This window comes from Achroia grisella, unplaced genomic scaffold, assembly GCF_030625045.1.
Source record: "Achroia grisella isolate CSIRO2021 unplaced genomic scaffold, CSIRO_AGI_Agris_v1 utg515, whole genome shotgun sequence".
NCBI lineage: Eukaryota > Metazoa > Arthropoda > Insecta > Lepidoptera > Pyralidae > Achroia > Achroia grisella.
The window spans coordinates 2,643,836-2,660,155 of NW_026712908.1; the positions used below are offsets into that span (position 1 = coordinate 2,643,836).

General features: G+C 31.5%; 1 protein-coding gene across 1 annotated transcript in view; it reads left to right on the top strand.

The window, feature by feature from the left end:
• Positions 1 to 13,639: 13,639 nt before the first annotated feature.
• Positions 13,640 to 16,320, top strand: part of LOC131846945 (uncharacterized) — a 196,621-nt gene continuing 193,940 nt past the window's right edge. The window contains exon 1 of the mRNA XM_059196362.1: positions 13,640 to 14,029. The gene's annotated coding sequence lies outside the window, so the exon portion shown is untranslated. The remainder of the gene's footprint in view (positions 14,030 to 16,320) is intronic.

Genomic DNA, 16,320 nt, shown 5'->3' on the forward strand with positions numbered 1-16,320 from the left:
TAACTATCATATTCAATAGAGACGGACTGGTTACACTACATGTGGAGCTGAGATATGGAGTCGCACAGTCTAGAGCTGGTACCTCAAAGATAGAAAATGGAAAGGCAGGAGACGATTGCGAGGGTCAGCGTGAGGACGACGTAAATAATAGCGATTGTAGGAATAGTAGTAATAGTCCCGAATCGCCAGATCAAGAGACAATTAAAAGTTAGCCTTTACTAAATCAGGGCAAACAGATACAGTTGTCAACCTAAATTATTTATTTAAATACTCATTAAAAATTTACTGATTAAACAGCTTTATTATTATTAAACGTAACATTATGTTTTGACAAGTTTTAATTAAATGTCGTCGACACAAATTGACTCACTTGTATATGCCAGATTTCATATTTTATTGGATCTGTATTTTCAAGAATGTTCGATAGGTACTTTTATTTATAGGCATGTACTTACTTATTAAATTTGGAATTACAAGCCTAAACTTGGGCTCGTTAAGCAATATAATTAATTTCATGTAAATTTATGTTTATTATTTTAATTGTACGTGATTGACGTCCTACAGTTTATATTTGTCTCTATAAATTATAAAAGCCTTGAAAGACGTACCTAGATTATGTAGCATTGATTAATATTGAAAGGAAATGAATTTATTTGCCAAAAAATAGTTACCTGATGGTATATTTCCTGGTAATGAAAATATTATCTATAAATATTATAAACAAAATTAATATATTATACATTTATATTTTTAATAGACCTTAATTTTAACTTTGAAATAAAATAAATAATGTATACAAATATATTCTACAATTATAATTTTATTTTCATTTTGTAATTGTAAATGTTTTTATTCATGCCATTATATCAAAACTAATACTGAGTCGAAGCTCTTTTAAATAAATTTTAATAGAAAATTTTATGAACTTAGGAAATGAAAATGTAGTAAACATTAATTATGAATCCATAAATTGTAATTCTGCTAATTACACATAGTGTTCACCTGCCGTCTCGCCAACATAAGCTCATTTCATTTGTCAGGACCCTTTCGCTATGAAATGTGCTTATACCTACTATTATATATTAAGCAATTTATAAAAGGCACGCAAATTAATACTTAATTCTAAAAATAATGAGGAAAGCAGCTGGCTAGATTTATTAATAACATTTGTTGTAACGTTGCCGTCAACATCGTGTGTTAAAAAAGTAAAGTAAATCAAACTGTTTTCAGGTTTTACTTCATAATTTATATTCATATATCTTTTCGGGTTTTGATTAATGGTGCATTTGATTGTATTAGGTAACTGGTGGGGCGTTAGTAGAAGATGATAGAATGACCATGAAGTCAGTTTCTTACCCATATAATTCAACAGAAGCAAAGATGAGGGACCCCCTCCCTAGCGTAGAGGTGACTGTAACTTGGTATATTGATAGCAATGCCACCCCATAGTCACCATGACTAACTATTCCTTTCCCCTTTTATTTTGGAGGAAAAATAATATTATCAAATTTGTTACATCAACTTAAATATAAATATAATTTTCACCATTTTATTTAAATTCGTCTTTAATAAGGCGCATTATGTAACGGCTGTCTTTGTATATACTATTTGTAAATGTAAATGGCATATTTCGTCATTATCGATATGACTACTGTGTTAAATAAGCAGTTTAATTTGTAATCAATTAAAATGACAAATCTATTGCATTTAACTTATCCAAATGAATATTCAGTCAATATGAATCATTCAAGAACGTATAGTTCACATCCCGACGGCCTTATTATGTAATACACAACATATTTATGTTTTACTACTCTTGTAAACGAAGTAGATACATTTGAACCGTATTGCCTTGTAATAGAGTTATTTACAGAGTGTTTTGTATATCTAAGGCTGTATACAATGATGCCCTGTTTTAGTATGCGCGTGCACATACATTCAGCATCATTTATCATCATAAATGCCGGCCGTTTGCCGTTATATCATAGTTATGTTCCGGTGAATATTTTGGTATGGAAACCAAATAACTAGGTTTATTTAATGAACGTTGACGCTCAAGAAATTGACAATGAATAACTGGTTAGGTACTGTAAAGGATACGCTGACGATTTAAATTTATATCACACAAATTTCCAGAAAGATAATCCCACTTGTAGGTTATGTGTATATATATAAAATTTGAGAGCTTATAATTGTAATTTTATATGAAATTAAGTGACTATATGGTCTTAGATATTATATAAAAAAGACATACAATAAATAAATATACTGGTGAAAATATAGCAAGTGCTAATATAAAAAGTGATAGGTATAATTTTATCATAATTTAGTACACAGAAATGTATCGAAATCATGGTGTAATTATTATTATCATGCTAGTATTATAAAGATCTGATAGTATCTGCATGCTAAAACATTGCTGATGATGACGTTGTTTTATTGTATTGTAGATCTTATGTATTTTTTTAAATACTCAACTCAATAACAAAACTAATAACAAAATTAATCATAAATTAAAAATTTGTAAAACAAAATATTACTAGTGTTACTAATATTATAAGTTACTACGAAAGTTAGTATCGATAGATGTTTGTTACTCTTTTACGTGAAAACTACTGAACGCATTTTGATGAAACTTTACAGTACTATAGCATAGACATCTCAATAAGACATAGGCTATGATTTAAAAATATATTATGTAAATTGGGTGAAATATAATGATCAAGTAAGTATGATGCAGACGATGTTGCGCGAATAAGCTAGTAAAAGGTATGTTCTATTATTTATTTGAAATGGTAAACAAACTGACAGCCCATCTGATGGTTAATGGTAATTGATACCATATAAACCAAGCTATGCAATACCTGATGGTTACCATTTATGACTAGGGTGGTCGTCAGCTGATTTACCAAAACAGTTACAGTACATAAAAAACTATTATTCTACTACTAGTATTTATTCTGTAGATTTTTCATTGTTTTTTAGGAACCATTTAGCAAATGTTTGAATTCTACATTCACGCAGATATTGCTGTATGGGATATGTAAACCCATTAGACTGAGATAACCATAACTTATTTTTGTTTACATTGCTTTTAACGTCCACAGGTAGAGACTGAATGGGGCAGTGTGCCGTCAGAACCCGTTTTGTTAACTTAACAAATTGACTTAAGTTGACCTCTGATTGTTGGTCCATTCATAAAGAAATAGGTATTTGATTTAACCATTTGTGTGGTTTATTATATCTATGGATATATAATATTGTAGATTTTACAATTTTCGGAAAATAAATAATTTAACTGCTTTATTGTGTAGAGTACTGTAGAGGATCACGTCTCGTGACAAAATGATCCGTATTGCTATTTATATGTAAAAGAGACCATCTCTTTCTCTGGACGTCAATTGTTTTATCAACATTTTTTCCTATGACGGTATATTCTGTATATCTATATGCTAAACTGGACGCAGCTTAGTATATAGGATAAAGAGAAACTCAACTGAATTTCCTACCTAATAAAAACTACCTAACCTAAATAAAAAAAAATCAGTAACACTAAATCTGGTGGTAATAATTTATCTAGATTTTCATATATATTTAAATTATTGTTTTCTACCGACTTCAAAAGAAGAAAAGATTCTAAATTCGACTGTATTATTATCTGTTATTTGTTATTTGCAAATGGTGCTCCTTATGAGATTTCAGATTTCATATAAACATTAAAGTTATCCTTCCTAAAGCGATGTCGTATTTTTCAGGGTTTGAATACGGTATCATTGAAAATCGATAGATAAATTAAGACTTTGTGAGTCTTGGATAGTGAATGGTCTCAAAATCTAGTCGATGTAGTGGAGCAAGTGCAGGCAGTTATCCTTGTCCGGACATTTCACATGCGCCTGCGCAGTGCGACACTGACACTTACAGTTGATTATGTACTTTTGCAATTAACACAAGGATTATTAAAATACTATTATAAAATTACTATTATGAAATTAACTATTTCATAATAGTAATTTAAATTGTTATTATTAAATTATAATAAGCATAATAATAAGATATAATGGAACATGTTTAATAGGACCGTAATAATTTGGGTTTCGCTCTTATATTTTTGATTTCTTATTATTTAAATTGATAATAACCACTAAGGGTTTTACTTATAGTAGAAAATTTATCTTAATGTTAATTATATATACAAATGTAAACATTGTATATTACTGTTCTTTTAGTAGAATCGTTAGGCAGAACTTGTATACAGCGTGTGTTGGGTTAAGAGTAGAAGTAAATAGAACTCGGTTCTCTCTGCCTACCTCGTTAGAGATCTGGCATGAAGATAAAGTAAGTTCCAATGATATTAAAAATAAGTACAATGTTGACAGCGCGTATATAATACGCGTATCTTTTAACATGCTAAACACAATATCCCTGCAGTCCAATTGAAGTTACTCCTTTTTGAAGTTGGTAGGTGCATACCAGTAAATAAATAATCACTACGCGGATATGTTTTTTTGTAGTCAAATACATGATGTGGCGTGTAAATGTTTTGACGGTGCTGTCTATCATAGAAACGATCAAAGTATGGAGCCGTTACTTTGATCTGATCTTGCGGGCCCGTGCCGCCGTCTTAAGATTACACAATATTGCTATCTATCATAATATATGTATTTCTATATGCATACGTGAAGTGAAAACCGTTTTTTACGAATTACGCGTAAAAAGCTTTAACTCCTTCCATATTCCTCAGTAGGTACGTGTAATCCGCAATTTTTAAGCAATTTGTTTCAGTTATTTTTAATTGATTATAATTTATTTATTTATTTCCGGCAACTTAATACTATTGTACAGTAATATTGGCCCATATTACCTTAAGGATTAACATATATAGAAAATAATAAAATATTAAAGTAGACTTTATGGTCACCACAATCACTATGGCAATCTGCCACCTTAGCGGTGGTACACAACTTTCTTCGGCTTGTATTTTTCCTTCATGAAGGTAGATAGCATGATTGCGGGGACCCGGGCCACATATTGATAATGGTAAGGTGCACCCGCCTGCAATAACGGTTTAGGCTGGTGGGTCATCAGTGGGAATGATAAGTTGAGCATGAGGCCAGGCCAGGCCAGTTAGCCCATTAAACTCAAACTCAAAATCATAAATAAATGATTTTGATTTTCGGTTTGAATTGTAATTATAAACGCGAAAGTGTGTGAGTATGGATGAATAAATGGATGGATGGATGTTTGTTATTCTTTCACGCTAGTTACAAATAATTTAATAATTGTTGATTATTAATATGTAGTACATTTATGTAGAGATACATTTAAAATCAAATATCAATAATTCCAATACGCCATCTAATATCTATTAGATTAAATTGTGTTCATAGTCGATTACAGTCCCGTAATAGGGCAAACGGAATTCATTTGCCATAAACTATTTATAGCGAATCTGAAAGCGGACAAAGTTGCCATGCTCGTTATCCATTCAATGATCAATTTATGTTGTTATGGTGTGATTTAGAATACTATTTACAGTGTTACCATAGAATTTAATTTATGTTAATTGTAATGTACTGTTATAATAAAATGTACTTATTTGTTTTTAGATCAACTTCGTTCCATTGTACTTTTTGTATTTTGAGAATCATTATTGCACGAAGATAGATAGACAGAATTTTTATTGACGTAAAATGATAGCATCAAGATTATTAGCTACCAGGCTACCAGACTTTTACAGGATATTCTCCGGTGTTCGTAAAGAATGTATGTGAACTTCCAAAACAAGTCTAAGACTAAATAAGTAAGGTAAATTTTTAAAAGAATAAACAATATGTATTTGATCACATGAAAACATATATCTATGTATGTAATTAATTTTATTATCGTTATTTAAATGAGGATTTAGGTGTTATTATAGTTTTTATTCCACGCTGGATTTACGAGTTTTACTTGCTATTGCGTTGTATTAGTATATGTTTAATTTCTTGAATTTTTATGACACATTGGAATAAAAAGGGGGTTGCCCCCCTTTGAAGTCCATCCATTGAAGTCTTATTTTGTAACAGTAAGAATGTACATATATTCCAGTTGTGTTAAAAATATCAAATATTAAAACTATTAATAATAATAATAATAAACCTGGATTATATACACAGTGTCATCTAGTCCTCAAGCTAAGCAGAGCTTGTGCTGTGGGTTTTTAATTGTAGTGGGTGTAATTTATCACTAAATAATTGATACAGATATATAAATATAATTTACATATTTTTTGTAAGTTATGTAGTTAACATAATATATATAGAAATCACCCAGACTGATACAAGTAATCATATATGGTTATATATGGTTACTTGTATACCCATACACTAGTCTAGGTGTACTGTAGTGCCTGGACTGGTGCGTCGTCAACTTATTTGATATTCCAGTTACGTAAAAAAAAGAAAAAAATTGTCACATACGTCGTCAAACACGAAAACATAGTAAGTTTATTAAATTCCCGTACAACGTTATAATAATATTAGATTTATTTAGACTTCAGACGTTTTTATGAATAAGGGGTTAGGTATTTTTAAGGATTATAATGAAATGATGCACCCACCTGCGCTAACGGTTTACGCTGGCAGGGCACCTGTGGAGGATGATAAAATGAACATGAAGTCAGGTCAGTCAGCCTATCTTAACAAATGGCAATTTACCACGATGATTTCTAGTGGGATCTGCGTAGAGGTCAACCTAATATCGTACATTGCTAGCAATGGGTTTATTAGCCCACATTACTAACAATCCCCTTCTCCCCCAGGGGGTAGGTTTATAAAGTTGCTGTAAAGATAACGCTTGACGAAAATAGCTCATTTGCTTGTTGATGTTTTATATCTGGCTGTTGGTCTATGATCAGTTGACAAAGGTCAGCGCAATGCGGTCACGACTTGAACTGCGGCCGATAGTCTCGCCTCATGGGAACAGGACCTACATCACCTTACTATGGGTTCGCATAGTTGCTTAGAAATAATGTTTAATACTAACTAGCTGACCCGCGCAACTTTGTCTGCATCATACTTACTTATTACTGAATAGGTTTTGATGAAACTTTACAGTAATATAGCTTATATGTCAGACTGTATTATTCTGTTTAGTATAAATTCTAGTTAGCATAAAATTTAAAGTAATTTTTGCGTGAAAGAATAACAATTAACCATTCATCCATACTCACAAACTTTCGAGTTTAATTTTAGTAAGATATATTATACCATTTTAAATTTGACGCGGTCATTATTTATATGTATTATACAATTAGGAAAAAATCACGGTATCTTACCATGTTATATTTATTTTTATTATTTACCAATATGTTATGCAATGTTTCAACCGCCAAGATCGTCAATTGAAGAGCAACGGGTATTTTTAAGTTGTTTTTAAATAAATAGTTACCGAATGCCGAAAAATAACAACAACAACAAATTTTGTTTTTATTATGTAAAAATAATTTATATTATTTCGTATGTACGTTAGGTTATAAGCTATTTATAATATGGTTTGTACATTAGTAGCCTGAAAAAATTACCAAATAATCGAGTCGAGAAACCGATAGTTGGGCTCAAGCGCTTTGTGTTTGCAGTCATAAGGCGCGGCGCCCGGTCGCCTGCCACTCAAGATATCGACCTTACTAATGCACTTAGATTGCAGCTTTGAATTATGACGTATACTCGATATTGTTTCCACAACGCTGAGAAACCGAGCGAAAGTCTACTTCAGCATTGTTTTCTGTCGTCCACAGCTTGACGGGTTTATCGCAGCCTTGTTTCCTAGTGAAACGATGAGATGTGAAGTCATAATGATTGTTTAGAGTATATCGCCAGTCGGCAGGGCTGTCATTATGTCCATTACTAGTTTTTGCATGCGATTTCAAAAGTCCTTCTCTATATTTAATTTGCATGCTTCTGGATTGTGAGATCAACATTTTTTTTTCTGAATCATGTAAAAATCAATCTTACTAATATTATAAACGCGAAAGTTTGTGAGTATGGATGGATAGACGGATGTTAGTTATTCTTTCACGCAAAAATTTCTAAATGGATTTTGATGAAATTTTACAGAAATATAGCTTATACATTAGAATAACGGATTTATGCGGGTGTTTTAATAGATTAGTGTTTTATAAAATTTACACTCTATTTGTCCTGATATTATAAACAGCGTGTCAGTGAGTTTACAGAATAACATCTCACTTCTAGTTCATTACTTCGGGTTCGTCGGTCGATTATCGTATTTGAATTCTCTTCGATTTATTTTCTAGCTATAGCCATTCATTTTCGTAATATGTCAACTGGAACAGAAGAGTATTTTGACGGGTAACCAAAGGTCTCTGACTCTGCTTACAAGACCTACACAAGACTCTAAATTAGGGACAATTTCCAAATACTAGCGGGGTATGCCTAGGATCGCTTGTAGATCACCACGTGTGTAGAGAGATCAGAGCTCTTTTTGGCAGAATTTCTTTAATCACTATAATTCAAAATATATACAGGCTGTTTAGAACGACAGCCCTGGTCAATTAAGCAGTGCTATCGTGAGTTAGAAGGCACCATTCACTATGGAAGCAAATTACAACCAGGTTACGTTACTGTCCCCTACATAAATACTTCAAGATATTTACATTTTCCATTCGCGATCGCCCTAACTTCTAACGCTTGTGTAACACGATCTGTGTACAATACTGGGCAGCTATAACCTCATTATTAACGATTGGAAGAAATATAAATTAACACCATTACTGTTATTACCTACTCGTTATAAATATATAATTTAAGCGTTAATAATTGTTTTATGAAATGTTACGTTAGCGCTTAGACTGGTAATAGATGGTTATTTTAAAGCGGAACTTTAGTTTTCACTATCATTAGGTGTGAATATTAGTAATTTTAATATATTAAAATTATATTGAGAACAAGCATTTATATCTATGTCGTTCGTACTACTTTTAAACTATCAAATTTTTCTTTTTATATTGGCATGACTTTTTGTCGTATAGAATCAATATTAGGCAAAAACAGAGAGAAATAGTTAATTATTTTCCAAATAATTCATACCTCAAGTATGACGTCTATAATTTATGCTTTTAATCATATAGTTTTTTCAGAAGATCACGAATTATATTTTATAATGAAAATGAAAATGAAAAAATGTTATTTCTTTAAAAACAATACGGTTATAATAACGTAGTGTTGACTAATATAATGGTCAGTTCTTTTACAATGAAATTCTCAATTTTAGTATCGTGAACACATCTATCCAGTGAAGTGGGTCTATTGATTTGATATAGATGTATAATAGAATAAAATCAAATGACAGGCAAATGTAAATATTTCATGTTTGCACAATAAGGAACTCGGTGTCTAATTGCTTTGGAAGATAACCTCAAGGCAATTAGTTTAAACTTACACCGCGTGGGACACACAGATCAATCCAATGGCGAACATGAATAAGCAATTGGCCTAATAATAAGAATCTTGTTTTATGATATGCTGTTTTAAATTTGACGCGGTCATTATTTATACGTATAATTAGTAAAAATCACTGGATCTTACCACGTTTTATTTTTATTGAGTTCCCGGTTTTTCGGCAGTGTTTCACCCGCCTTGATCACGGGTAAACTGTCTCTGATTATAATGATGTTCATGATCTTTTATGGGTCATATATTAGAATTGTTTTTTTTGGTAATGTTCAAATTTATAAATCTTATGTCTTTTATTAAGATATTTATTGACTGGTGCTAAAAAAGTATGTAACTTTTAGAAGAGGTACTTAATAACTTTAGCGCTTATGTGTAAATGCTAATTAACTGGCTAAGGGTAGATAAAATACATTTAATGTTATCAAATATGTATAATATTATCAATTAAAAAAATGAATATTAGTCTAGTGCTCGGTGTTATATTGTTATATCAAATTCCGTTACTGGATGGATGGAAATTGGGTTTAAGTTTTATTAAGTAGCTAAGAATTCACACAATTTAAACAACCAACCTCATTTAAATGGAAAAGTGAATTGAAATGTATATACCAAATATTTAATAATAAACTGTATTAATAGCAATCAGTTTTTGGAAAATAAATTTTAATGCTTTTACATTATAGTCGATTTTATAATGATTATTTATTTATGAGTTAATGCAGATTATTATGAAATGTGCGATGTATAGCTTTCCGAACTCTACGGCAATGTGTATTGTTGTGCTTTCAGCAATTAACACGCGAACCCGATTGCTTGAGAACGAACGAGCGATTGTTTAGTAACGAGCCACCTTTGGGCATGTTATCGTCCATAGACACAAGTTACACAATGTTCGGTGGAGTTCGTCCCCGTGTGTATGTCGTAAGTTAATTAGCAGAACGATAATTGTTTACAGAAATTGCATTTATTTATGTACTTTTGTAATTTGCATATTCTAAGTGTCAATTGTATATCTGTAGTATTAGACACGCTTTTTTTAATTCATATCCGGTTGTAATATATCAATGTAATGCGTTTCGGTGAGATACGGCAGTGATAGGATAAGAGGTATGACATGCTCGTACTATTCTTCTGAAATGGTAACGCATGAGTGGTATAATGGCTTGTTGGAAAGTTTAAGACGATAATTAATATAGACAATGAAAATTGACAAACAGATACGACATATATGAGGGACTGATATGATATAAAAATATTTTACGGCCTCGGTGGTCTCGCTGTTTCGCACACCTTATTTCCGATGGTCGCGGTTTCGATATCTCGCACAGAATTGAAATATTTCTATTTTTGAGTATTTTCTATGTACAGAATGTATTAGAAAAAATTGATTTTTGTATTTGTATCTGTTGTCATAATGTCACCCATAACACAAACTCTTCTTTGCTAGATCTTAAATAGCATTGTGTGAATAGACGATGTCTGACTTGAAGTATTATGAGCGTCACATGATAAGGTAATGTCAGTAGTGCTTTCATGTATGTAGGCGTCGGTTACCTACTTGGGTCGTCAGCTTGGTTACCATTCCAATTATATAAATAGCTACTGACTGCAGATGTACATGTGTTAGATGGCTATACTGTATGTTTGTACTGGCTTTCTTTCAATGTAAAATGTCTTATTTTTTTAAATAATACATTTTATACACACACAAACTTGAATTACAATTCAATGTAAAAACAGCCCTATTATAATTGTCTTAGAAGAAGATGTAATTTCTATATAGTGTATCAGTACCGACTACCCTAAAACAGTAATCTAATAGGTAAAGCCCCTGCGATATAAGCTACGCTTACTGCAGGGATGGTTGTGTGTATACACTTTGTTTAATTGTCATACTGTTTTGTTAAGATCTATATTTACAAATTTTATGTCTCATGAAAATCTCTGTTTTTGGAATAACAAAATAAAGTCTGTAATAACAATTATTTATATCTCTGCGAAGGGAAGTTTTAGTAATGTGGATTAGTAACGTCATGTTAGGTTGACCTCCACGGGATTCCACTGGAAACAATCGTAATAAAATCGTGGTGAATTTTTCACATTGGACTAAATGACCCTTCCTTGTCTAATCTTAACATACCCCACTGGTACCCCGCTAGCGTAAAGCAGAAGCGGGTGCAATATAGATGCATATAATTGTCGACAGATGGCGCTAGTTGTCCATTCTGGTTATAATGACTTAATGTTAGGGTCGCATGTCGACTTCAGTGTAAAGTGAAGTTTATTTATGTCTCCATTACGGTAACCATAAATACCAGGCTATCAGCAGGTAAATGTTAATCGTGCGAAATAAGGAGAAGGGAGCGTGCGAATATTGGAACATTTTGTAATCATTTGAGAATAGGGACCCGAAGTACCTTCGTACTGTAATGAGGATGTTAATCGCTTAATAAACTTGGGTGTGTTAATGCCTGTATTCTATTATTTAATAATATATTTTATTTAATAACATAATATATTATCCACCATGTATACAATTTTGTATGCAAAACAATAAATAAATGAATAATAGTATTACTAATTAAATAAATTTAATAAATTACGATTCAATTTATTTTACATTATTAACGAATTAAACAAAATTACTTATACTACGAGATTATTAATTGGCATAAGATAATTCAATATGATCAGTAACATGTAAAATTATACCGTAAATCATCTTGATATAAAGAAAAATCTTTGTGTTTTTACATAGAAATTATATTTAAATAGAATTAAAATACGATTATAAAAATAATATCTAAGTATTTATATCAGTTGTCTAGTACCCATAACACAAGCTCTGTTTACCTTGCAACACATGCAACGTTACGTCAAATTAAATTATAGTTTTGGATTACCAGATATAAAATTTTACTTAAAATATAATACAATTTTATTGATTCGTTTCACACAATAATATAAAAAATACAAGCAATAATTTACACATTAAAACCACAACTCAGCGTAATGCTGGAAGCATAGTTTCCAGCGCTAATATCGGACCATTAACGGACATCTTACGTTATTTAATTACACGATGTAGTATCACGTGGCACTCTTTACGGGAATCCACTTATTATATATTTTTATATTTTGAACTGCATTTTAGACATGCTGTAAGGTGAAATTTTGTGTCTGAACTAGTGTAGACTATACTAGAACTCTAGATATAAAATGTTTTTATAATTATGCACTGTTTCACTGTCAAGATTAATGTACTAGGCTTGAAGTGTCGGCTATATACCGTCTCTACACTTTATAGTGGAAAGTTAGCAAAGATATAAGTTATACGACGCTTTTTAAGATGATATATTTGTTAGAATTTGTAATTTATGCAGATTTAGCCCTTAGCGAACACAGTATGAAGACACAATATAATAAAACGAAATAAACAACAATATTATTAAAATAAAGAATATGTTTATTTCATTATTAACTTATGCTATTTTGATAACGTGGATGATAATATAAATAGGAAATAATGTTTATTATTATTAATATTAGAAAAAATATATGATTTTATTGATTATTAAATTCATAAAACAAACAATGTTACCTTTAAAATATTAACGGTAGTAGCTTGCTGTAAAAAAATATAAACTTGATTACGTTTTAACAAACGATCTCTCAACTCAGCAGCATTGAGGCAAACCGTAATTACCAATTTAAATAAACATAAATACAAATCACATCGTTATAAATTTATAGTAAATTAACTTCATTATTAATGATGATCACGTTCAAGTCGAGTACACTCAATACCTTTTAAATACAACACCTCTCCGGGATCAGGACCGGCCAGACGTATCGAACAAAAAGCCAATTTCATAAAACTATGCACCGGACTGCAGGCCCATAACAATAAATGAGCAAAGCTCCAGAACCTGATATCAAGCCCAGATACATCGAACGCTTGCAATGTTAGTGCAATCGATATGTTTGATTTTCATCGCAAACTCGTCGCAGCTTATGAAAGAAAATCTCGTAATCAGACGGTAGTGGAAACTGTATTCGAAACCGGAACGAGTCGCATTAGTGTTGTGGTAGAAGAATCTGCAAGTCGAGCACACACAGGCACAACGGTGTGACGACGAAGAGGCTTCGACTGCACACAAGTCAAAAATATACGGCTCGTACCAGTCTGCAGCTAGCTGCCGGTCGTGACGCGTGTACTGCGCGGCGCCGCGACGTCTAACGCCGACATCGCGAAAAAAGTTTACACACGAAACTTTCTTTAAAGACTTTCCTTTCAACCCAAACATTGTTGAAGTGGAACTGTCTGCTTTTTCCCTCGAAAAACGTAAATGTGACCTTTCCTAAAACCGGAATTCGGTATCGTCCAGAACGGGTTTAGACTTGGACCCCGCCGTGGCAGGACTTTCGTGAAGTGCTAACTTGATTTTCAGAGTGGTGTGTTCAGTGTGAGTGACTGGATATTCGCTGCCTGCCCTTTATCGGTAAAAGGAAGAGGACTGGACTTTCTGTCAGTTCCTAAGGTGGGCTCCGGAGAAACAGTGCTTTTAAAAATATCAGTAAGTATAAAAAATGAATAATAATGAATACATTACGTGCAAGCATAATATGAAAATTGAATGGAAAAAATATAAGTATTGAAGAAGTAATAAATAAGAGATACCACGGATGAATATGCAACCGAAGAAAATTTAATACTTAGTCACGGCTGCGGTTATTCATTTTAGATACGGATGGTTGAATGTTTAAACAATCCTTGCCCTTGCCATTGCAAAAAGTGAACCAATATTTCAAATAAACGACTAAATTCAATGCATAACTGCAAAAAATATGTCGGTCACTTAGTAAACAATAGCTTAGTCTATTTAGAGTAATCAGCAAAATATATTTGTGTATATTTGTAATAACTTGAAGTTAATATGTACTTATAATTTAATGATTGCAAATGTAAAATATTTACCACACATCGATTCGTTAAAGAAAGATTGGCTACGATGTTACATTATATTATGCATATATTTTTAATAAACTTGAAAAATAATTTAGAGTATATCTGTATCCATTGAAATTGCATTTTAATTGATAAGTAAAGTGAAATTTAAAAGAAACATGATTTCCAAAAGTTAATATCGGTCACCTTTTAGGTCGTGTCTCGGATCAATCGAAAGTGCCATGTGTACACTCGAATCTATTTCCAACAGAACAGATGTGCAAAAACCGAACCAAAAAACGACTATTGAGCGCTTTGTGTTAGAAAAAAACATTGCGCCGCTAACTTTATTATTTTTTACTTCGAAGCCAAATTCGCTCTCGACACCGAGCGTAAGTAATGTGGTTTTCTTCTATTTTTGTTTGCAGAGAAATTATTGTTAACACTCACTGAGCCACAAAGGCTTTGAACTTTGCTTGATCTAGTAGACCCCAGTGAGCCTCTTTCAACTTTTTTTTGTTTCGCCCTCGATCGGCAGTCCAATCCAATACTTTAAACGTATCAGAATTAAGATCGTTTATGATTTCATTTCATAACTGTAATTGGTATTGTTCTTAAATGAAGTAATGTTTCAACTACATAAGGTGTAGGCATTTCACTTTGTTCTGCTGAATTGAATTGGGTTGGAGTATTCAATTAACTCATATTACTTAATTATCTGTCTGTTTTTATTTTTATTTCATAACAAACTTAAATGGCTGGTGAGTAGCTTCGTATTTTATCAATAGAGTTTGAATTACTTGCAATGGATAGAATGTTAGCTCGATGCAGTCGTGCGTCTCCGTTTATTGAATTAGAGAGGTACAAAAACCGACTTAGATAGGCCGGCTTAGTAAACAACTTGAGTAACGTTCGTAGCTGACACCGTCTGAAAAAGCAAGCAAAAGAACACCTCCTTTGAATGTCAGAAATTTTTTAACATTTTATATTTGTTTTCAATATACATTTTAAAAAATACAAATGAAATAAACCACTAAAGATTTATTTAGAATTAAAACAGTTCATTCTACTTTTTTTTCTTATATGTTATAGGTTATATAAATAAATTCCCATAGTAATAATTAATAATCGACAAAAATTTGATACACCCTGCTCATGTACGAATAGAGTAGGTACTTAAACTAATACTGCATTAGGCGATCGTTCTAATGCGTCGCTAATACAAACTATTGTTAATCCAGATCAAATAAATTAGAATTAATGATTAGACTACAAAAGATAGAGAAAGATAGTTGAATTGAAATATGGTGAATTTATTAATTCGCTTAAGATTGTTTTTATAATAAATATACTTTATGAAATACTATATGTAATAGAAAATGTAGATGAATTTTATAATAATTCCTTTTTTTAAATAAATACTACTGTTTTACACATTTCTATGTTGACCGTGATATAAAACGAAAGGATTATTTAAATCACCTAACAAACCAGAATTGAAGACAAAAATATAAGTCTACCATATATGGGTATTACAGGAAAAGATCTTAAGATGACAATAAAATATTTTTAAGAGGTAGCAAACAAGATGGTTTCAAGATATATTTCAAAATTAACACTTCCTGAAAATAATTCTGAATATTTGTTTTTTTTTTAAATATTAAAATAGTAGTGCACAAGAATCAGTAAATGTAAAGAAATAAAGATGTTATTGATAAAAATTACCGGAATACATCTAAGTGACGTGCAGATTTCCTATTTGAAAGATTGATTTACATATTCATGTAAATTGTGTAAACGATGTAACGTTTACTGTTTAAGTAACCAAAATATATTTGAAGGTCAAGTTATATTACTGGACATAATAGAGTTGTATAAACTGCTCTAACGATTCAATATCCGTATTTTATACTTATATAC